Source organism: Limanda limanda, chromosome 4, assembly GCF_963576545.1.
Source record: "Limanda limanda chromosome 4, fLimLim1.1, whole genome shotgun sequence".
NCBI lineage: Eukaryota > Metazoa > Chordata > Actinopteri > Pleuronectiformes > Pleuronectidae > Limanda > Limanda limanda.
Window position 1 is genome coordinate 27,723,207 of NC_083639.1, and position 25,940 is coordinate 27,749,146.

The window sequence follows — 25,940 nt, forward strand, 5'->3', positions numbered from 1 at the left end:
GAGCAAACTTTACTTTTGAAAGGCTGCACAGGATCCTCATCATTTAAACCTCTTAGATTCGCTGCTTTGGGCCGGATCTCTGGATTGCGTGGGAATCGCTCGTGTCCTCCAGCGTTCGGCCTCACAAGCAGCAGCGGCTTCTCCTCGGCTGTTTCTTCAAGCTCACTTCAAAAGGAGAAGCCGCGCTGCTAATTACTCCCACTAGTGAAACCCTGCTGTCGAGTACAAAGTGGGAGACATAGATTTCTCCGCGCTCTTTTCATCTGAGACTCGGAATGGCTGCTCGCACTTTCAACTCGATTGACCTCCTCCCTTGAAGTCATACTTTCGCTGTACTCCAGAGTTTTATCTCTTTTATTTATCTTTGCATTTCCGCGCTCACACCTCGGCAGCAGCTCGGCAGCGATCAGCCTTCACTGACCCACGGATCCACAATCCTGACCGGAAAGGAGGGAACTTGTTCTTAGAGCCTCAGTTTAAGTTTAATGAATTTAATATCTTTTATATATTTTTATATTGATGTGTTTAAATAAATGTTACTTTGTATAAATATTAGAAAAAGTGAGTAAAAAAGAAGTAAAAAGTGAGTAAATACATATTGTTTTTTTATTGTTTTTCTTATGTGTGGTGTATTTATTGTGTTTTTATGTTTCTATGTTCATTGTATGCACCAATAACCAGAGCAAATTCCAGGTAGGTGTAAACCCACTTGGCAATAAATACCTTCTGATTCTGAAATAAATAAATTCCTTCTGATGAATTTAGCTCCGTGTAAACTTCATTCCTCTCAACCTCATGAAGCCTTTGATTACGTAGCCACTACAATTTAATTGGCATAGCAGCTTATAGTTGTACATATAGTAAGGGCATTTTAGCAGATATTTGACCAATCTGGGAAGTAAATCCTTACCAAGAAATTTCTTCACAATTGTGTTTAGGAAGGTGTGTAATATCATGTCTTAAAATATTGAAATTCAACTCCTGTGGAAACCTCCTAAAAAATTGCTCAAAGTTGGGGTACCTGTAACCGATATTTGAAAAATTGAAAAATGTTAAATTTGGCTTTAAGTAACTTGTGAGGGGTCAAACTAGGGGTTTTTCATGATTCTGAGTTGATTGCAAGCATTAGTTTTTCACCAAAACCACTCCTTAGTGCAAAAACAGCCACCCCCACTTTTCCCACTCACTGCATTTTCAGCCATTATTCACGAATAAAGGGTTCCAAACCCCCCAGCCTCCCCAAAAACAATAAAAAATAAAAATAAAAATAACCCAGTTAACACCATGAAAAATTCTATCTTTTTTCTATTTGTCTAAAGCAATAGCCTCATGGAAAGGTAATAATTGTCAGGGCAGCATTAGTTTTTCACCAAAACTGCTCCTTAGTGGAAAAACAGACATTTGAATTTGAAAAGTAGCGTTATTCGTTTATTTCAGTATCTTGCATAATACTGATTCACTGTGCCACACGCTTCATGTGTCAATGTCTGAGTTTTCTCCAAACTGAACATCATCATGAGCACAATTCTTGCACATAATGCCTTTGCAAACACATGCCGAGATACACTTGACATCATTCTTTTTGCAGCTGCACCGGCGGTCGCTGCAATCTCCATTGCAATTGCAGATTGTTAACTGAGGAAGCTCCTCAGGAGCCATGGGGTCTAGTGTTGGAACTGGCTCATATCCCTGAACACCTAGTGTCCACCCGTAGTCACTAGGGTCCAAAGACATGCTCTTAAGAAGGATCCAGTCCCAGGTTTGTATATATTCAAGGAGAGAGTGCTGTGCAGCTGCACCCTCTGTTGGAGACAGGGTTAGGTTAGGATTAGGGTTAAAACTTTTAAAGGTTTCCTTGTAAGCAGGCAAAGTTTCGAGTTGCTTCATGAGTTGACAGTACAGCCGTGCCCCCTTGGCGTATTGGTGATGCCCCGCAGCTGCAAAGATGTCTAGCATCCTGGTGACAATGCAGGACAGGTGCCAATTGTGGTCTGCAAGCCGTTCAGTTCTGATAAAGAACACAATTGTAAAGAAATTTCTTGGTAAGGATTTACTTCCCAGATTTTCATATGTTGCCCTCACTAATAAAGTTGAATGACATTTCTTCTTAAAATTAGAATGAGTACTTTAGGAAATCATTTTGAATCTCCTTCACGCCTCTTGTTGGTCAGCGTCTAAACTCCTGGTTAGTTAATCTCCATGTTTTAATCCCAGCTCTCTTTCACTCCTCAAGAATCCATCCTGCAGCTTCCAGAGGTCAACACGGGTTCAACTGCAGGTTCACACCCGACTGCTTCACGTCCTTTCTTTTTAATTTGCTTACACGTGATTTGAAAGCGTGTTGACGTGATGTGGACAAGTGTTTCATCTCAGCCAGAAGGTTCCTGGTTCCATGTTCTCCTTGTGTCCGAGGGGTTTCTCTGTTTTCCTCTCTCGGTCCAAACACCTGGAGATTAGATGTGAATGGATCTTTGTCTCTGACGTTGACTGAGTAAAAGTGTTCCTGAATATCACCTCTGCCTCGTGTTTTAATCGTGAGTCACTTCCAGCTGTCAATCATGTTTCTATACAGCCATTTGAGAATAAGCAGTACAGACGTTGGAGGGAGAAACTGTGAGGTCTCGATGCTTCTGACTTTAAATCTTTGAAGTATAAAGGATGTGATGAGTTCTATGTGAAAGCTGCTCTCACTCAGTTCAATCTGCACCATTCACAGAGTTCCTCCTCCAGAGCCGGTGGGTGTGCTGAAGACCTTTTAGAAACGGTTTTAAAAACTGAAAGAGAATGAAAGAGAACAAAAATCACCAACATCTCGGGATGAAAGACAACATGACACATGACGAAGATGTCAACATGGATAGAAAACCACAATCCAGAGGCTCCGGGTGATCGATGTGTTGTAAACATGTCTTTATATCCTGGTCCTGATGAGCGCTCAGAGTGCTTTCACAGTGACAGTCACACGTTCACTCAGTGCACGTGTGCAGCACTTTCTCCATCAGGCATCACTCACACGCTGTCAGCACGGCCGTCGGGGGGGCAATTTGGGGGTTTGGCATCTCGCCACCGGAGACTTCCAACGTCCTCTTGCTCTCCGCGCTCCACGCCGCCCGTTATCCCAATGCTCTGGACCTCTTCCTGTCCATGTGGCTCTGTCTCCGGGCTTCATGTTGCCGGGGGTGATGCTCAGAGAACTGGACCGGGGGTCAGTTCACTGTCCAATCACAGCTCAGAGCAGCTGTGGAGCCGCGGCGTCGCCTCGGCTGAACAAAGCATCGCTGTTTCCACACAGCAGGAGCGGGCCGGGGGGGGGCAAATATCATCCAGTCTGAATCATTGCTGTTCTTTATGTTTGGTGCGTGTGTGTGTGTTTGTGTGTTTGTGTGTTTGTGTGTGTTTGTGTATGTTGTGAGACTCGCAGCAGGAGGCAGTGGAGTTAAAGCCTCCTTCACTCACATCAAAGACAGAGCTGCTAATAAAAGAGAGCAGAGAGAAAGTGAGGGAGACACGAGTGCTTATCAGAGAGAGCGAGAGAGAGAGAGAGAGCGAGAGAGAGAGCGAGAGAGAGAGAGAGAGAGAGAGAGAGAGAGACGGCTGCTGCTGCCGCTGCTGCTGCTCGTAAAGAAGAAGAAGAAGAATCAGAAGAGGGAGACGAAAGAAGGGATCTGAGGAGACAGTGGTAAAAAGAGAGAGAGGAGAAAAAACATTCGCCCAAACTACATCTAACAGGAGATAAAAACAGGGAGAGAAGCTTCTCCGAGCATCCAAATAAAAACCCAACAAGTCTTTTGTTTCTTTGCTCATGAGCCTGAGGCCTCTGAAGAATCATCTCTGCAGTCGGCTTGGTTTTTTAAATTTCTCATGACACATCGCTCCCACTCGCTATATGAGCTTAAATGCAATTGTCGTAAGGAGCTCCTCAAACTGATGAAGCCTCTTCTCCACTGACCAGCACAGACACTGAGGACTTTAGGAAGTGATTTAGAGAGTTTCCCTGGAAGAAGGAGAAGAATTCTGCTCATGGTCGGGTTTAAAATTTGAATTACTGGAATGACTTGAAAGGGTTTACATGCTCCAATGTTAATTTTTCATCCTCTGTCCCAAATTACTATGTTTTAGCCGCCTCGTGCACGTGTCACATGACGCACACATGTCGGCCTCTGCTCTGGATTCACCTGGATTTGTCAGGGGGCGTGTCACACCAGCTGCTGAGCGTGTTTTTTGCACCATTGTGAGGTCATCACGACGCCCTGCATTTACATGAGTAACGACCAGAATACTGACGAGGTGTTTCAGGTGCTTCAATGTTTTCAGAGGGGGGGGAGGAGCTCTGCCAACCAGACTCGTGATGCCACCGTGACCTTGACCATTGACCAACCGAATCGAATCATCATGATACAGCATGCGCCTGCTGCTGCACCCCCCCCTCATCTGAATCCTCCAGAGGATTTGTTGCTCTTGAGAACGGGTCTGAGTGGAGAATCTCTCACCGCTCTGTTGTTCATGTCTGGAAGGAAACCTGAAAGTTCTGACCCAATTTTGAATTCTGGAGTTCACCTCTGAAACCAAACAATTGTGCCAAATTTGAAAGGATTCCCGACAAAAATACAAGGTTTTGTGATGTCACAGTGACCTTTGACCTCCAGAATTGAATCACCTCATCCTTCAGTCCAGATTAACATCCGTACCAAGTTTACAGACATTTCCTTCAGGCGTTCCTGAGATATCGTGTTCACAAGGAGTCTGTGCTCAGCCTCAGATCATCAGTATCTCACAGCTCCCTCCTCCTCCTCTCTGCCGAGCTCGGTGTCGGTCCAGTGGTACGACCGCTCACCCAGATGCATTAACAGGTGATCGTCTGGCATTCGACGATCTTAAAAGATTAAGGAGCCTCGCGGTGGCGGCCGGGCAGCGACTCAGCGGCCGCGGCCGAGCGCCGGCTGCAGGCGGCGAGCAGAGTGTCAAGTCTGGCATTTCATTTCTGTCAGACGGCAAAAGGTTGTTGGACTGAGAGTTTTCAGCGGTGGAGCCGTGTTCCTCAGGGCGAGTGAGAGCCGCACTTATCACACGAGCACCTATTACAGCCTGAGGAGAGACACACACACACACTAGGACACACACACACACACACACACACACACACACACACACACACACACACACACACACACACACACACACACACACACACACACACACACACACACGATGGGATGGATAGCAATGAGGATAAAATGCAGACACTCTTAAAAGAGCACACACACACATGCAAAGATCAAACCCGCTCACCTCAGTGTGCACGCACCTCAGGGTTTGGGACACACACCTGCAAACACTCTGACAGATGAGATAAAGTGCAACCTATCAGTGCCTTGCTCAGGGGCAGGGCTGAACTTTGAATCGTTCCCAGTCGTTTCCACTCAAACTGTCGGATTCTCTCCATCACTGGACTTTCTCTCGCTCAGCACAGCCCAGCGTGTTTGGTCTCATTCAGTTTCAGCTGATTTGTTTCTTCAAACATATGTTTCTATACAACTGAACTTCTCCGACAACATATTTGTCTTGTGATAAAATATGTGATGGTGCAGGAGAATAATCACTTGTGACCAGTGTTGCCACAGTTACTTTGAAAAAGTAACTTAGTTACTTTACAGACTACTTGATTTTAAAAGTAGTTTAGTTACTTTACAGACTACTTGATTTTAAAAGTAACTAAGTTAGATTACTACACTGTAAAAAAAGAAAAGTTGACTCAACTTAAAAAAGTAAAGCAACCAGCTGCAACGCTTTTTTGAGTTGACCTAACTTAAGGGCTTGTGAGTTGTGTCAACTTAAATAATTAAGTTCACTCAAAATGTTATATAGAGTAGCTCTGAATGGTGATGTTCTGTTAGACTAACTTAACATCTCCATTCAGAGCTACTCAAATCTACAAGTTAGGAATACTAGATTATATGCATGCTAATGATTTGAAAACATACATCAACAGAACTGGATCGTTTCAGTCGAGAGAACTTAAACTTAAACTTGAAATGCTTAGTTAACTCAACTTTGCTGCCCATCAGTTGAGCTAACTCAAGTTTACTCTATTCATACTGTTGTGGAAATTCAATAATAACACCAAAATTCTATAAAGAATCTGTTTATTAAGAACACAGGGGTTAACATTATATAAATCCAATAACTACAAAAAAGGCAACATTGAAATTGCAGCAGCAGGGATGCTTAAGTGAACTTGGTAACATTATACAATTATTTTCAAAGATAGAATATGTAAACACATAACAAAGTGCAGAACCAGCTCTCAATACTTTAGCTATAATATAGAAAACAGTATGATTGACACTATGAATCACAAAACATGTGTTAGTCAGATACTTGAGGAAACCACTGGCCAAACCCAGCAGTGAAGAAAGTGCATCCATAAAAAACATGTAACAAGACACAAACGTGTTCAGTTGCAGAGATAACCAAATCCAGCACTTAGTAAACACTAACTTCCAATGGGAACATGGGATTCGTAGCAACACTACACAAACTTGTGTAGCTACTACTGAACTTGAAAACATATTTTGAGGAATAAAGTGACATGTCTATAGAAAGTGCATCCATAAAAACGTGTAACAAGACACAAACGTGTTTAGTTTCAGAGACAAACAAATCCAGCAGTTAGTAAACACTAACTTCAAATGGGAACATGGGATTTGTGTAGCTACTACTGAACTTAAAAACATATTTTGAGGAATAAAGTGACATGTCAATGTGTGCAAATATGTGCATTGAACACATGTCTATGTGTCATGGTATCGGGCTACTTTAACAAGTTGTTTTTCAGAGCCTGAACACGGGCAGAACACTCTGTGCCAAGGTTCATAAAAATCTTTTGAAGGGCCTCAAAAGTGTACCTCAACCCTTTGGGGTAGTCCAGGTTGAGGTTGTAGATGCATCCAAAGAGAAGTACAATGGCTGTACTGATGTCAGAGATGTCCTCCACAACAACCTTTTCCTCGATGACAAGGGCAATGTTGATTGTTCTGGGCATTGAGTGAGCTCTCCCAACATCATCTTCAACAATGGTGACTATGCCAAGTTGAACACCTGCAACGGACGTTTCCTCCGAGTCTGTATCATAGAGAAAACAAACAGACATTACTTAAATTTTTAATGTTTTCATCACCACATTTATAAATAAATTATATACCCCTGCCCATGAGTAAAGTGACATGCACCTTTATGAGTTAAACTTTGAGTGCAAGTGACCACTGTTCAAAATATGAAGAAATTTCCTAACGACAAATTTAAGATGCATTAAAAAATACAATTTGTAAGGCCACCAGATAAATTTTGACCACCCAGATGTCATCAATTAATCCATGTGAAGGGATAATTTGTGCGAAATCTGGCATTTTTTTTCTAAAGGTGCTCTTAAAATTCAGCTGGTGTGCAGTTTAAAAGGTGTGGGATAATCCTTTGATTCCATAAGTGTTAACAATCCAAAAAGGATGGACAATATCTCACCCTGACAGTGCATATAAAATCGGCCACAATCCAAACACGAAAACTTGCAGCAAAATTTACTGATTTAAGGTTTTTTTTAGGTCAACCCTCATAGATTACCTCTTGATAATGTGTTTTTACTTTTATTGTTAAAGATTTCAGCCTTAATTAGGGATAACTACTTCTATTACATTAAAGGGAATATAAATAAGTGGTTTTATGCATATTCCTATCAAATGAATGCGTTTGCTCCCTAATCAGAGATGTACTGGCCCCTTGTATATTTATATTGGCCCAGCTATTAAAAAAATGGAAGAAAAAAACTTCAATGGTATAAACCGAAGTATTCTTACCAGACATGTCTTCAGGACGTTGCCTGGATTCTCCCTCAAATAGAGAGGTAGACCTCGGAGAGCTGTGGCCTTCCTTTGTGCAAGCACATTGGTTGTCTGAAAGACACAAATAAAGTTAAAAAAAATATACCATGGCCTGAAAATAAAATCACACCACACCTATTCACAATTTATGTTAATGTCTGTTTGCAATGTGAAAATGCACTCTCAGAAAACCTTAATTTATCTCCTACTTGCATTACCTGTTCATCAAGGTTGTCAAATAGGGCCTTTAAGTCCTTTCCTAGTGTCCCGCTACGTGTTCTGTAAAGCTTTATCAGGTTTGAGGCGTGTGCATCCAAAGATGTGAAGAATGTCTTCTTTAGATCCACTTGAGTGATTCAAAAAAACTCAGCATATATCTAAGAGAGGAGAAATAACAGTATTAGTGTTAATACAGACTCCAATTACAGAAGGTGCCCACATTGTACAGTTATAAACTAAAAAGGTTTGCTACATCCGGAAGCTGAGCAGAATGGTGGAATTGGTAGAGCATTTAGGACATTACACATTATATAAAAAAAAAATCTTACCAACAGTAAACAGTAAACAATAAACAGTCACATGCTGCCTCAAATTAGTCCTTAGATGGGCTATGTATTTCTTTGGGGCACAGATGTCTTTAAAGTCACACAATTGACAAAAAAAGGTGACTTCTACTTCAGTTTTTCTGGACTTTGTGTGTACTCTTGAAAGGTGGCATTTTAACCCACCGCTTGTTTTGAAAGTGCAGCAGCAGTCAGTGTACAGGCACGGCAGTGGCCAGAAGCGTCCCCGGTAGTGGCAAAGTCGGTAATGCTTGAGGAGAATATCCTGATTAGGGTGCGAGAACTTGCACTCCTTACACTGCATCCAAATCCTGTGAAACAAGGAAAACACATTTAGTTTATGAGTTTAACACCACCCAAATGAACAAACTCAATTTGGCTGAGGCAGAGGTAGGCAACCTTTACATCAAAAGAACCATTTTGCCCACTCTTCGCCCAAATAAAATTAGTCTGGAGCTGAGAAACATATTTGATAAGAAAGCTTATAAAGTTGCATTTATGAAATTATAGAACAATAAAGAACTGTTGACTTTTATAGCTATTTTTACCTGTTACAAAGGAAAAAACACCAAACTCTTATGAAGAGAAGAAAAATACAGAGGCAAGTGTAGGTGTACTTTGAAATAAATTAAACACAGAACTATGTAGGGCTATTTGAGTTACATTTCCCCATATTTGTGGGAAATGTATGTAATAAGTAGTTATTTTGAAATAAATAACACGTGAACGAGCTCTGTATGAAAGCTTAATTGTTAAATTCACCGTTATGCTAAGATTCAAACAGAAAAGACACCAACAGACGACACATACCCCAGTATACACAAGGAGAAGATCATCAAAATTTACCATTATTTTATTGATAACTCAACTTAACACGTTGGTAGTTTATAAACGTAGCACGGTGGTTTGGGTGGGGTTGGTCTACAGATAACTTAAAGTAAGCAAACACGTGGCTTTCACATGTAGCTGAAAGTTAGCAAACACGTGGCTTTCACGGGTAGCTAACAGGTAGATTTTATGGATAGCTTACACAAGTAGTTTTGTAAACGTTGTGAATCATTGCATTCGAAAGACAACGGGTCGCAGAATAACCAGTAAAATAGCGGCGGGAGTCTTACCTAGTTAGTGCTGGAAGAAAGTGAGGAGGACACGCAGCCGTAGGACATGCGGTCGGAGGACATCAGTCGACAAAACTTGCCGTCGGGCGATATCAGGCGGCGGAACTTGCGATAGAAGGACGTGCATCTGATCAACTACACCCCAACATGTCCAGACAAGCCCACTCTACCTGAGCGCGCTGGGCTGGCGTCTCAAAACACGAGTGCGCAGTGACGCTGACTACGTCATGACGTCGCTTTCCGGACGCGGAAGCCACGCTGAAGCGCCGTGCAGCGCTTGCTCCAACATTAACCAACATTGTCCCATCATTAATCTTTTTTTTCACTGCACTTCTCCACTTCAATTATTAATTTAATGCCATCCATGTTGAAGAAGTTCTCCGCTGTTTGCTCCGTTAAATGTCGGCTGTCGAGGGTAAATTACGTATTCTCCACTCAAGCCTGTGTGGAGAATACGTAGCCCCACTCTCTCTTTTAATCTTTATCACTGCTTGTGTGGCTGCAGTGGATGGGCAGAGGGGGACATTTAATAATGTGGTTGGTAAAAGTGGTAAAATTAAAACTCCAAGACGACAGAAGGTGAATACAAAGTAAGGGGTAAAAAGAAATCTGAACATGCTATATATATATATATATATTATATGTGTGTGTAAATGTGTATAATAATAATACAAGACATAAATATATATGTTCACATATGTATATATGTTTGTTTGTGTGTGTGTGTTTATATATACATATCTAAGTAGATATATTCCATATATAAATGCATTCATATCATTCAATCTGAACTTATATTTGCATCCCGGAGCTGGCTAAGCAATATTTGAAGTTTCCTCAACTTAAAATGTTCAGTTGACTGCACTACTTATTTGTAAACTTGAAACTTTGGGTTTGCTCAACATTTAAAAAAAAAATTTGCTCACTCAACTTTTAAAAATAAGTTAGACCAATGATTTTGAAGTTGGGCTTTTTACAGTGTAGTTACTTTCTTAGTTACATTCCGCAGCTGCCGACAACACCCCCGCCGGCTCAACATAAAAATGACAACCGGTTTTGCCAACACTCACTTTATTAGTGGATTTTTAACAGTAATGTACACAACAACAATGTACAATGTAACTTAAAAACTAATTCTTGAAAAAATGTTTTTATAAAAACAAAAGTCTTCCTTGAATTAACTTAACTTAAATACTTATTTTTTTTATAAAACAATAACAAATAAAATAAAGACAGTCTTTCTTGACTTCACTTGACATAAATACTTGTTTTTCTAAAATAAAATTAAGACAGTCTTTCTTGACCTGACATATTTAACTGTTAACACTGTAATGGCAAAACTTACTATTTATACATTGGTTATAAATGTAACTATTAAATTATTTTCAACATGTACTAAGTAGCGCGTTACCGGCATCACTGCTTGTGACACAGCGTTAGTAAACATCTTGTGTTTAAACTCTCAAGTCACCTGATTCGTTTTAACCAAAAACTCCAGTTTCTGCAGATTTTGTGCATGTGATCACCTGAGGTCCCACTTTATCTTTACAGAAACATAACTTATAAGTGACGTCCATTACCTACAATTATTATCACGATTTAATAATTATCTGATTATCTAGATTGTTAAAATAAATGTTTTGTCTATAACATTGATGTTATACTTGAATTTTATAACAAAAATAAAGATATTCCCCTTAAAGAAGAATTTTGGCTAATATATGTGACACCTATAGCTCACCAAGACCTCTTCTTCCATTTAATATCTATTCAAGGTTCAATATTCAAACGTAGCTTTTAAATATCAGCAAACTGATGGGGTACAGATTCTGATTCTGGTACAGATTCTGTGATAATAGGAGATATCAGCAGCTCAGTTCTTTGTCTCTCTCACAAACACAAACAGGGAGCAGCTGGCGTCAACTGGGAAAAGAAGGAAAAATGTGATTAAAGATGAATGTCAGTCTGGTTTCTGTTTTGATGTGAGCTCCTTCAGGTTATAGCCTGATCCGCTGAGGACGGACAGACCGAGAGACAACACATCAACAGCAATTACAAACCACACTTCAATGTGTGATCAACTGTCCAAATGTCAAACACTGACAATTTATGATTTAAAAGAAAGATGAAATGATCAGGGAACAGGACAACAAAAGCAAACAGAAAGAAATTTCATCAAGCTGCATGAACTTTTCTCCCGGAAATCAATGAAGAAAAGTCAGATCTCAGGATGTTAAAGAAAGAGATGAAACCAGTGGATCCTCCTCTGATCGCTCACAACACACCTGAGCTGCCGCTGCTGCAACAAAGGGTTAGATTCAAAATTGAGTAAAAAACTTCAAATTATTCATCAAAAATGTTTTACAAGAAAAACAATAAATCGTCTTACAAACAAATCAAACCCAAATCCTCACTTCACGTTCAGATCAGTGTGAGTGAAATCAAAGATTAAGATACATTTATTTGTCCCAAACACAAGCACAGACACACAGAGCAGTGGGCAGCCATGTACGGCGCCCGGGGAGCAGATGTTGGGGGAGTAAGGTGCCTTGCTCAGGGGCACTAGACAGGGTAGGGAGAATCCTCTTGGATTTTTGGACAGATCAATCCAGGTTCGTCTTTTTGTTGTTTCTCCGTGGAGTCGAACCAGAGACGAACCAGAGACCTTTTCTGCCCATAGTCCAAGTTTCTGCCACTAGTCCACCGCCTCTCCTGTCAGTGTAAACGACATGAAGCTCCGCAGGTTAAAGATTATTACATGAAGTCAAACTCAGTGTAAAGGCCAATGAAATGTCAACAACTATAATATTCAAAAGAAATGTTCAATAAATCTTGTCTTTCAACTTTGCACACACGACACGTCACATGACACCAGCCCCGACCATTAGTCCGCCTCTAACACATGTTTTAATATTTCATCTGACAGCTGGCTCCGCCTCCCGCGACCACACGACACTTAATAACATTAGCACGCAGCCGATCCATTGATAATTCATTGTGTGTGTCAGGAGCAGCCGAGCTCCAACAGGAAGTGCACTGCAGCAGTGTATACACCAGGAGAGTCGGGGGAGAGAAGGTAATCTCTCTCTTTCTCTACCCTCACCTCCTCCTCCTCCTCCTCCTCTTCCTCCTCTCTGGCTGGACGAGTGAGTCGGGAGAGAGGAGGTGTTGAGATGAATGAGACGTCTGCTCCAGGGAGAAGCCGAGAGGAGCAGCTGGTCGAGAGCGAAGAGGAGCCGGCAACACACCGACTCCGGGGGGGGGGGGGGGGGGGAGCAGCTGTTTGCATGTCGACATAGAAACCTTAATGAGGAAGTATATATCATTTCTAATATTATAAATCTATCAAATGTTATTTCTAAAGCCACAAGGTGCGATGAAATGAAAACACAGAAACCTCAGAGAGTCCCATGTGAGGGTTTCCTCTCCCAGGACAGACAGACGTGCAACACATGTAACGGAGCACAATCAACACAATAATGTTTATTATTAATTAATGTATTTACAGCATTCATGAGAAACAACACAAATGAAGAGGTACATCCATGTTTAAAGTATCTGTACACACGTAAGTCTCTGTTAGAGATGAAGGGAGCGGTAATAATGATACATGTGATGGGAATTTCTATTCCCTGGTGAGGAAATAGACCATCAGACTGAGTGATAAATTCAATAATATCAAAGTATTTAATTAAAGGTCAAGAAAACAATTTACAGTGAATAGAGTTGAATACAAACAGAGTTTCTGAGTGAACACTTGGCCAAGCGGGACAGAGCTATCAACACCACTGCAGGTATTGAAGGTCTGACGATTTGGATGAGAGGAAGGCTGTCTTATATACACAATCTGACGTCACAACATCATCTTCCCATATCACACGGAACATCACAAGTTCAGTGGTTGGAACCTATCGGAGAAGAGGCAACAGTCATCCTCCTCTCCTGAGGGAATAGACATTTAGAACATCAAATAGTATCAAGTTCATCCATGGCCGAACAAACAGACATCTACTGGTATCAGGCTGACGCAAACATTACTTAGATTTTATAGCGGTGTTCTTTAGGTCATTCCACCTGTACTTCGAGCATAGTTTATGTGAACAACATGTTATTGTAACATTTCAGAAAGAGAACAGTTCGATTTAATAATTTCTGTGACAATACACACAACTAATGATACAAGTATTACCAATAAAAGTGTTACAGGTGAGTAGGAATATTCAGCAATCTGGTTGTAATTATAATCCACAATCAGATGCCACCAATATCTATGAATCACCATTATTAACGGATCTTAAAGAAAAATAAAATATTCAGGGTACTGAAATTCAGGAGAGTGTTTCCGCTCCACATCTGCACTTGAGATTTGTGAGAAACATCCTCCAGGTGTGCAACTCCCATCGAGATCCCATTTTGTTCATGACTCCATGTTCTTTGTTCCAGGTGTGTGTGAATGTGTTTTGCTCCAAATGGTGAAAAATTAGAGCAAAAGAGATATTTGTGCACCTGTGATGAAGAATATGAGAAAGTGTAACCGTGGAGCTTTGTTCAGCAGAAGATTTTGACCCGTCGTGAAGCAGACATGAGAAAAACACGAGGGGGGAAAAAACAGGGGGAGTTTTTCCAACAGAGAAATGATGGCAACATGAGTGATTGACAGGTAGAGCGAGCACAGGATGGATGATTAAAACCCAGCGAGCGAGACAGGAGACGGATGATGGACGTGTGAGAAGAGACAGATAATAAAATAAAAGCCTCAGATGGACAATGGCAGAGAGACGGAGAGACGGACACGAGCCACAAAGAGCAAGACGCTGAAATGAAAAGAAAGAGTAGATCAGATTATCAAGGGGCAATGGATTGATAAATCAAAGGGAAAGAAATGGAGTGAAGGACGGACAGGAAGCAAACAGAGTCCGGGAGAAGAGAGGGATGATGGAGGGATGCAGGTCAGAGGAGAGAGGACGGGAAACATAGATGAGGGATGTGTGGTCGTCCTGAAACACGACGGCTGCTCACCCTGCTCTCAGCAGACGGAAGAAAAGAACGAGAGATGAAAAACAAGGAAAATCCACAATATGTCACGTGTATTATGGCAATTCGAAAACAAAAGGAATTCAGTGGCTTTATTACATCTTTATTACAATAAAAGCTGCTTCAGAAAGTTCACCTAAGTTCTGACATTTTCCTGAAAGTTTTCCTGTCTGACTGAGACCATGAAACGTTTCATTTCATCTGTGCAATATTTTAAAATATAAATTATTCTTGATGCTTGTTTTATTGCTTTTGTTTCTATTAATTCTCTGTTTTTTAATATATATTTTAATATTCTTTCTGAACAACAGTGGCTGTTTTAAATGAGATTCATGCAGTAAACTTAACTCGACCTGACCTGACCTGATATGCTCGTCTGAGTGCGTTATTAAGATGTTGTATATTTTTAGCTTTAACAGGTCAAACAAAGACGTCTGCACGTGTCCAACTATATTAATGTTTTTTCTTTTACAGGGTGATTTTGACAGGAGATGTGAAGCTGAATCTGAAGAGCAGTGACGATGGATGACCTCTTTAATAATAGAAAATAAGAAAAGTACAAAAATTGGTAAATGGCTGAGAGGAAGCAAGAAGAGGAAGAGCTTTTACAATCATGAGTGACTGAAGGAACAAGTACGAGTAAGTTCAGCCCGTACTCAGCATCAAAATAAATTATGTTTCACAGTTTCTGAGGAGGGTGAAATGTTTTTAAACCACATAAATGAGAGAGAGAGAGAGAGAGAGAGAGAGGGAGGGAGAGAGAGAGGGATTATAGAGGAGAATGAATTGAGAGACGGAGCGAGCGAGGGTTCAAGCTTTTAACCCCATAAACAGAAGGAAAGCGAGAAATGGTGAAAGGTCACTGAGCAGAAAGATGAAGGCAGCTTTTAATCCGGCGAGCGACCGTGACAAGAGGAGGGAAACGAGATGAAGGCAGATTTAACGGCGTGAAGAAGAAGGAAGAGAAGAAGGAGGAAGAGAAGAAGAAGGAGGAACCTCACGTCACCTCGACAGTCTACAGTCAGAGCGACGCCTGAGCTGACGTGTCAAACCAGATGAATAACAGAATTAGAAGTAGGCAAAAGGTAACGAAGAGGGAGTGAGAGTCCCATTTGGAACGAAGGAGTCGAGGTGATTAAAAGGTTTTTGCGAGTCTGGAAACTGCCTCTGAGCAGTTTGACTTCCAGGTGGAGAGACACCGACCAGCTGATGAAGGTGACACTGACTGCAGGGTGTCAGCAGTGGAGGTGGAGGACACGTCTCTGACAGACTGAGACACAAACCTTTCACCTTCAGCTTCACTGGTGAAGAGCCTGAATCCAGCAGAGCTTCACGTTTCAGCTCCAAAAACTAAAATGATCAGAATAAAGAGTTTAGTTTCATCTTTAATTACACTTTATCACGTGTGTCACTTGTTTTTGTCAGATAGCTGCTCTCTCTCTCTCTCACTCTCTCTCTCTCTCTCTCTTATAGAAACAGAACCTTTCTCCATATAATAGATGAGTCTTGTTACCTGAATTATTTACCCAAGCTTTTTATTAGCTCATATCACTCAAACGCTGTCACAAGGACATTTCATCTTATATCGAATGATTCCAGAAATCTCTGAGCTTGATGATCCATAATGCTCATCTTCTCGTTTCTCTGCGACTTTTCGATCGCACGTGGACGTCTCTTCTCGCCACGGCTCAGTCACTGCAGGGTCACTTTTACAGTTTCAGAAGCGAAACTGCAGCCAGCATCACCACAGGCCAAAGTAACAGTCCATTCCAAACAGGCAACTGCACAAGTCAATAACAAACTGTAGAAGTGCAACATCTCTGTTAGGGGCAAAACATTCTCACTGTAACAGTATGAAAAGCTCCAGAAGGTTTTTGAATATTCCCTCAAAAGGTGCGATCAAATATAATTGTGGTTAAAATTCATTCTAGATATCGTTTATTTTCAAGTGCCAAAAGATTCAAAAAGAAGAATTCAAAGTCTGATTGATCCTCTTTATCACAGATTTGTTTATATCCCAAAACAATTTCCATGAGCCACACAGTTGTACACACACACACACACACACACACACACACACACAGTAGTTTATCTCGACTAAATTTCACATTCAAACCACTGCTATGTGAGTTTCTAATGAAGCACCAAATGTTAATTAATATTCAGTTCCAATTTGTCCCAAACATCCAACATCTGTATTCTTTTGGCTGAAAGTGACAGAGCTCTGCTGCTTTAGGATCGTTCTGATTCTTCAGCGGAAGAAACAACCAATGATCTGCTCTGCCTCAGAAGTGATCGCCATGACGACAAATCAAGAGGCAGGTGGAGCTGTGTGGAACGGAGAAGTGTTCTACTGGTCGTCTGCCAGTTGGAATGTTTACTCATAGCTGAAGGTTTTAAACGTACAAAGATTTTCCAAATTGGAGCCGAGTCAATGACGATCAATTGTAAGTTTTAAATGAAGGAACAAAGTGGAAGTGAATAAAGAAGGAGATGTTTAAATACTCATGTTTGAATCTGTGGCTCTAACGAGCAACGAATCAGGAGCCAGAAAACTTTAAGGTTCTTTGAGACACACACACACACACACACACACACACACACACACACACACACACACAGGGCTGGACTGGGAGAACAAAACGGCCCGGGCATTTTTTGGCTCAGACCGGCCCACATAATTAGCCGAGCACATCTGCCTTTAAATTGACGTAACTTATGTCTTCTAAATGTCTTAAAGTAGCTCATATTAAAAGTACTTAAGTATCAAAAGTATCTGGTGTTGAAATGTACTTAAGTATCAAAAGTACAAGAACTAAAATTAAAAATGCAAAGTGCTTTTTATAGTAGGTCTATACAGACACAAAACAACCCAAAATGTTTCTCCTCAAGATTTATCTCAACTGACTGAAAAATTACAACAACAATATGCATATAATGTATAATTTTACCAATTTTGAACCCTAGATGCTGAGGTTCAAATAGTAATGGACCAGTGCATCTGAACTTCTAATTAACTATAAACAAGTGCCTCTTGTGTCTGCCCAAGAACATTAATAAACCACAGTATAACCACTATACTATAGGCACACAAAATAAGACACTATCTCTTATCCTATTCTAGAGGAAGTAAAAGTCGTAACAAGATTTCTGAAGGTGAACCTGCGGAGGGATAGACCAACCTCTCGCGCTGCACCCCCGACGGCAAACACGCCACCGGGACCTGCACATCTCAGGAGGGAGGGGGCAGCGAGTGAGAGAGAGAGAGAGAGGTGCGCCGTGGTTAGAGGCGTGCGACGCCAACCTCCGCTGCTCAAGTAACGAGCCAGTTTGGAGAATGTATTGAAAATTGAAAATGCGCGCTCACATGTCTGCCTCCACTCGCTCATCATTGTCGAGTCCTCCTCGCTCGTCTCCCGGCGCACCTGCTGCTGCTGGGCTGGTGAACCCGGCACCACATAGGTCCGTCAGTTTGGCACATTTAGCAGCCTCCACCTCCAGAGACTTCTGCTTTTTTTCCCCGATGCGTTTTTTACTCTTATTATCCATTTTAAGTTTCTGTTTCAGCAGCAGCCCGTCCCGCGATTCCCCCCGCCAATGCCATGAGGTCCCGCCCCACCCTGGTTTGTGTTGTGATTGACAGCACTGTCAGGGCTCTCTGAGCCTGTCAGCCCATGATTGATTGACAATGACAAACAATAGACCAATAATATGTGTCGATGCTGGCAACACACTGCTAGCCCTCTGTAGCCAATTGGCCGGCCCAATTGGAGGGAATTTAGAGAGGAAGAAGAGAAAAAAAACAAAACAACAACATAGCGGACCAGACCAGACACACACACACACACACACACACACACACACACACACACACACACACACTGCATTACATCCACAGACTTGCACGGACAGACATTTACGACTACAGGAACTTTCCTGGATGGAGGTAACTTTGAGTACAGGTGAAAAAAGGGAGATGAAGACAAAGAAGACGATGAAGAAGACGTTAACTTGGAAAGTTTAAATTTCCGCAGCTGGATCCATGAGTTCATATCTGAAGAGAAACTGGTGCTTCAGGTCACCAGTGAACAAATGACCAGGGAAAATGGACTGGAACCTGAATGAAACACTTTAATGGTAGGAGAGCGACGCCCATTCAGGACGCACCTGTCGGTCGGTGCTGATTGTTCATCTGAGTACCCCCCCCCCCTGCAGCTTTCTAAAGAGCATCAACCCAAAGGAGTCACACTCCACCCGGCACTTACCCACAAACATACAAACACTTAAGGTTTATTTTTAACCCATAATGCAACACTCAACTCAGACGTTTCTAGTTCTGAAGTTGGATCCGACCTCCATCTTTTCAACACTAACTCCAGGGAGGAAGAGGTCGACTTGTGTTTGGACTGAAGCTGAAGTTTCACGTGTGTTTGACCCGTCAGCTGCTGAATGGGAACATGTGTCTGACAAAATCCAACAAAACTGTGTTCCAGGGCTGAGTGCTGGTATGGAAACAACACACACACACACACACACACACACACACACACACCCACACACACATACACACTCTCTCCTCAACACTTGGTGTGGGTGAGCCAGCAGCGATTAGCAGAACAGAGGTTTTTACTCAACGGGGGAAGCAAAACTCGTTTAGCAATCACATTACTCTGCATAATGCTCCATAAATGCGATGCTAATCGCATGCAAATAAGATGCTAATTGAGCAGGATTCAATTCCGACCAACAGATGGTTCCTGTACTGCTGTAATGGAGCCTCTGATGGCTGAGTGTGTGTGTGTGTGTGTGTGTAGGTGTGTGTGTGGGTGGGGCGGGGGGGCGATGGGAGTTATCTGTTGCAAGACAACAGAGAGAGAGAGAGAGGCAGGAAATAAACGAGGAAAGTGAGCGACGGCGAAAGAAACAAAACAAAACATAAGATAGTAAAAGTACATGAGATATTTACAAATCTGCAGCGTGATCGAAAACCAGTGAAGAGGCTCAAAAAGTTAGAGGATAAAGTGAAGTGGATGGATAAAGACTAGAGGCTTTAAACCATGGATTCCACATCTGATTCTTCCATCAAGATAATAGAAGGTTCTGTTCCACTTTTAGGCGGCACAGTGGTCATGGAATGAAGGTTCAGGGTTCGATTCCCAGCTTGCATGAGGCCTTTCGGTCTGGGGCACCACTTTTCCAAAAGACAGCTCAGTTGATTCGACTGATGGTGGAATAAAGGCAAAACCACAATAGTCTTGGTTTAAAGTGAATTAAACTTTACATCTGTTAGCATGTTATATTGTTATATTTCTTTTATAAAGGGTGGTACAGTGGTGCAGTGGTTCCTGGCGCCTCACAGCAGGAGGGCTCCCTGTTCGAATCCCAGTTCGGCCGCCATCTTTCTCCGTGGAGTTTGCACGTTCTCCTTTTCTCATGGGTACTTTCTCCCACTGTCCAAAAGTATGCAGACTGAGTTAATGTCTGAAGATAATGGATTATTTCATAAAACCGTGACAAGAACTTGTACTATACCAACCACATCCAATTGTATTTAGAGAGGAAAAGAGATTATTTCTCATTTATAGGAAGTGTCAGTGGGGGTGAGGAGGAATCCGATCTGCGCTGGACCAACACAAGCAACCGTTTACACTCACATCCACACCTACGGGTGTTTCACAGCCTCCAATTAACCTGCACCTGACTGTGGGAGGAAGGAGAGAAACCTTCCCCCCCCCCCCCCACAGCCCCGGGGAGAACATGCAAACTCAATGACAGACTGCAATAATATGTTTAAGTTAAATTTGTCTCTGCAAACCCAGCGTGACTTCCCTCACTGCTCTTTACCTGTCGACTCACACACTTTCCATTTAGTCCCCGACTGACTCACAACTCCACGGCCTGCAGGTCCAACACACACACACACACACACACACACACACACACACACACACACACACACACACACACACAGAGTTTACATATTCCACTTAATTTCCAAGTCGCTATCAGTCAACCCACCCACATGCTCTGCGTCCTCAGGTATTGACATTCAGATCCTGTCCACGTTCTGTTCACTGCTGCGGGACAAAGTTCGTCCTCCGAGACCGAGACAACTTCATATTATCGAATATATTTCCTCCACCGCTCGTTACGTGTAAATCCACCTACAGACAAATGTCAAATTAAAAGGCAAATAAAAATGAGCTCCTTGGCCTGAGCCAGGGTTTCTTCATTAGATTGAAACCCCGGAGGAAATGACTCACTGTAATTAGCTATGGATAAACCACCCTGGCTAAACGTGTAAAGAGACAGGAATGGAAACAGATGACAGACCTAAACAAGGAGTCAGCAGAACCGGGAGATGAGCTCGGTGCTTCATTAACAACACATTCATCTCAGTGTTTCACTTCTGACTGAACGGATACATAAAGAGAGATCTGTTATCGATCGTGTGTTTACTGTCGACATGAATTTAGATGTTCACTTCAGGAGTTGCATTGTCTCCTAATGGTCGGGGATGGAAATCAGTTTTGCCTCAGACAGTAATACGTTTCGATTAAGAGGGAAAATGAATCACATTCAGTCTGAAGTAAATATAAAACGTAGAGGTTTAATTTATATCAATAGAGCTCCAGTGAACCGTTCTGAGGTGACGAGGATATTTCACAGACTGCAGAGAAGCTGTTGTTAGTTCCCAACATCCAACTAGAAGCTTTTCTGTGTTTACATGTCTGACATAACAGACGAGACGAGAGGTTTCATGTCCTTACGACTGAGAGAGAGAGAGCCGTGGATAGTTGAGAGCACTTAACAGTGAGAGTGGACCTGTTGCATTGATTAACTCTGACAGGATGAAAAGCAGACGAGAGGCCGACTGACTGATGCATGTACTCCAAAGCTTTCTTACTTCAAGAAAACCATTCATGCTCTTTTGGAAACATCCGGAAATGTCTTGTTTGCCGGCAGATGTGAGGAGATGATGACCTGTGAGACGTTTCTATTTGTTAAGAGGAAGAATTGAAGTTCAAGAGTCGACAGAAAAACAACTCAAGGTCCTTTTTATAGACACAAACACTGAAATGTAAGATTGCAGAAGAGTTCACAAGATCATTTTACAATTATTTGTGCATTTGTGTGTGTGTGTGTGTCTGTGTGTGTTGTGTAAAGGAGCCTTAAGTCAGAGGGAAGGTTCCAAAGTCTCTCGGACTTGTTCCAGTAAATGAACTGCAGTGGGATCCCAGCAGCTGCGACGCACATCGACTTGTTGACGTTCCAGGACATTAGTCCTCATTACTTAAGACTCTGGCTCAGACACTTTTGTCTTTTGGCAACTTTCTTGGAAGGTTCTTGGTCACATCTCATCTCTCCCTGACTTGCTGAGCACGGCCGGGCAGCTTGAGGACAAAATCCTGTTAGTTCCAAATGAGGAGGTCCACTGGGGCTCTTGGGCACATTTTTTAAAGCCTTAAAATCTGCACTTCAATGCAGTTCTGTGTCTGAGGTCCGTTGGCAGCTTCTTCTACATCACTGCTTGGTGTTTGTTCTGAGATGTAATGTCAGCTGAAGAGACGGATTCATTTAATTTACCTCAGGTGGCGTCCAATAGAAACATCTCGATTTGATGCACCAAACCCAGTTGTCCCACAGGAATGAGACGGCAGGTTGATCTGAAACCTCCATTCAAAAACATTTGTGTCGGTGAAAGTTGTTCTGAACATCCTCTGTTTCTTCAGATTACCACAGAGCATGTGTTTGTTGTCGTATTGATTGTGTAACCGACAGTCAGCTCCGTCTCTCTTTGTGTTTCCCACACAGTTGCTAGTGAGAAACCTGCTTTCACTCTGTTATTTGGTCAGAAAATGAAGCTTTGCTCTCATCAGCTCCGGTGGCAGAGACCCGAGCTCGGTGAGGACTGGAGTGCAAAGAGACGAGCGGCTGGTTTGCATGACTGTCGCTTCACTTATTCTGGTTTGCTGATGAATAATTACTGATATCTGTGTCTCATTAATGCAGAAGCTCAGTGGGTCGCATGGAATATGTCTGCACACACACACACACAGACACACACATTGACATATATTCCCTTGCAGCTTGTACTAACCGTAACAATCTGAGCTATATAGTGTTCCCTGTTCTTTACACCGACTCTAACCTGAACCTAATTTGAACCGTTATGTCGTCGCCTTCAAACAGGTCACACGTGTGAGATGATACAAGAAGAAGAAGAAACAATCATAAGTATAGAAATAAAGTTACAGTTACCAACAAACCTTCACACAATATCAGTAACACACGAGCAGCATCACCTCAGACAACAGGTTCCGTCATTTGTCTTTTAAATGAGACACGTAAACATCTTCTTTTCACTCGGAGGATGTTCACATGCAATTAAAACCAGTTTATTAATGATATCTTGAAAAACAAATTGTTCTGTTTTCCCTTAATTCATCATATAAACATTTAGTTTTCCTCCAACAGAGCAGAACACGTTCATTCCTCCCCCGAAGACTCAGTGGATCAGCGGTTGAATGTAATACAAGATATATCTTAAAATTCAATATCCATCCATATTAATTAATAATATACATATGAATGAATATGTAGGGAACAGAAACCGGTAGAAACATGTTTATAATTCATATCACACAACCCTTAAAGGTTCAGGAAACATTTATAAACAAAACCACAATCTTTCCTTATGTAACATCCCATTAAGTTCTGCATAGATTAAATTCAATACAAACTCTTTATCTGCTTGACGTTGTTGTAAATATAACTTGCTTCAACAGGCTGCTCTGTATTTTCATTTCAAACAAACACTGTCAAACTATTTGAGATTCATGGCAGCTGGTCGTCAAGGAGACCAGCCGCAGTGATTCTCAGTAGACAGTCAACAACGTGTCGATCTTAAGAGACAAGGTTGAGTTTAATTAGACACAAATGCATTTGTCTCACCAGGCCATTGTGTTTTTTTAATGTATAAACTCAGTTAATCGCGAGAATAAAAGATAAGGTCAAGAAAAATCTAAAATACATAAAAGCGAGTTTTGTGTTCAGGGTCTGACTCGGTGGTGCTTCTGAAATAAAAATCAGTTATTTCAATGTTAATATGGAGGATGAGAGGTGAGCACAATTTGTATTCTCTTTAGAATTCAGTTTCTTTGTATGAAACCTATAAAAGATGGACAACATGACGGGTCTCTGAAGGTAAAGTCATACATCATAAACCTGGCTTCCTCCATGTTAGCAGATTGGACACATGGAGTTAATAATAAACCCGAGTACATGTTGAATTACTGTTCCCGGCCTACAAGGGTTCAAGTGTTTCATTTTCTTATAAGTTTGGTTTCAAAGCGATAAAACTATTAGGTCATCAAACTCTCCTGAGTGCTTCAAGTCTCTGCTGAAAACCCATCGGAGTGTTTCTGTACTTGAGTTGTTCTTTTTTGTGTGTTGTTGTAATGTTTAAACGTAATTTCGTGCTCCTTTGATCTCTTATCCTTGAAAAGCACTTTACGTACTTACTTACATTTCACACAGACTCTATCAACAAAGGTAAAAAGACTTAAAAGAAAAATCTATCGTACAATGGGAGGAAGTGTGAGACACGATGTCCATCTTTATTCAGAGTCTGTGATAAAACAACAGATGAACGGAAAAGTTAACTTTTACTCTTCAACCATTCGTGGAAACCAGCGTCTGAAAACTGTGAGAGTTAAGCAACTACACACACACACACACACACACACACAGACACACACACACTTCCATCCAGTGCATGGAGATCCGTTGGCCAGGCGGTGTGAGTCATCTCATCTGGAGGTGACTGGATTGACAATGAGCAAACTGGTATTGTTGTAACTTTTCTGCTCAAGGCTGAGTGAGAGAATCTGAAGGAATTCAACAGACGCTTGTTGAAAAAAAGCCTCTTTTGTCCGAATGTTTGGTTTGTTTTCCAAGGGCGACGGAGACCAGAGTCTTAAACAAGACGAGAAAAAACTTTTCTGTCTTTGTCTCGATAACAAAATGTCAAGAGACAGATTAACACAAAAGGAGTCAGAACGGAGCGAGAGTAAAGCGTCTTTACAGTGAATCAACAGTATGAGACACGGCATCAAATACAGAAACGTCTCAGACTGTGAAACCATTCGCTGGGTGTTACATAAAATATATTAAAGACAAGTCAGAGGAAAACATCTCCTCTTTCTCTCGTGTGAAAAATGAAAAAAACATACTGAATATGGGTTCAACCATTTAGAAATTTTTAAATCATTAACGGCCGGAGTCTGAGCAGGACAGAAGCCATGTCCAATCGATAAACGTGGAGGAGGCGGGAGTTATGACCTATCCTGAAAGTGGCCACCAGGGGGTGATCGGGATTATTTGATAAATGGTCAAGAGGTTCCCAAAAGGAAAGCTGACACATCTTATTTGCCACTAGCTGCATTAGTCTCCATAAACCCATGGGCCACAGTTAAAAGAGGTGAACCACATTAAACACCAGGGGGCGTTATGGGCGTACCCACTCGTGGGATTACAAAGCGATGATGTCACAGTGTTGACAGTGAGTCTCTTGGAAGCAGCTCACTGGTTCAGGCTCCTGATCAGCTGCTCTACACTTTGCATCAGACTTCATCATGTCTTCTTTCTGCTCTGATATTGTCCGACTGTGAGCGACAGACTTTACATGACGAGCAGCGTCTCAGTGGAGTTCTCCCTCTCTCTCTCTCTCTCTCTCTCTTTCTCCTTCAGGAGGAAGCGTGGCAGAGCATCGGTAAGAGCCAGAGATTTCCCTCAGGGCGTTGAACTGCTTCAGCCGTATCAGGAGTCTATGACATTGCCTTTGACTTTATTTAGGAAGCTTCTGATCCGTGATAGGTTGGAATCGGACGATGCCTGAACCTCTCACAGGACCAGACTCCTGCTAAACGTTTATCCTCATATCCTCGTATCCACAAACACGATTTCGTTTCTGCAACTGTCAGTCTCCAGTTTTATATCAGCACATGTAGAAGGACGGCCCCTAAGTGACAGGTGATTCAAGATTTCAAGATTCAAGATTTTTTTTATTGTCAAATGCATAACGAGATAACATGAAGCAGTCGCTGGCAATGAAACACTTGGGTCACAGGCTCTCTTTAAGCAATGCTCAGTAATTTCAACCCAAAAAATAAAATAAAAATAGAAATAGTATAAAATAGAATGAAATAGAGCATCAATAAAATAGAATAAAATAGAATATCAAAAATTTTAAATAGAAAATAAAATATATATATATATCGAAATATATATATTTACAGATGAAGAGAAAAAAAAAAACAATAGTTCAATTTGTGCAGTAGTGCAAATAT

The 25,940-nt window shown here is 41.6% G+C and overlaps 1 long non-coding RNA gene across 1 annotated transcript; it reads right to left on the reverse strand.

Moving 5' to 3' along the window:
- Positions 1–6,163: 6,163 nt before the first annotated feature.
- Positions 6,164–9,732, reverse strand: LOC133000044 (uncharacterized). The gene is made up of 5 exons (XR_009678174.1): positions 9,556–9,732; positions 8,603–8,748; positions 8,093–8,251; positions 7,851–7,946; positions 6,164–7,122 (listed from the first exon to the last, which is right to left on the reverse strand). It is a non-coding gene; the product is annotated as an uncharacterized LOC133000044 (long non-coding RNA).
- Between the last annotated feature and the right edge of the window lie 16,208 nt (positions 9,733–25,940).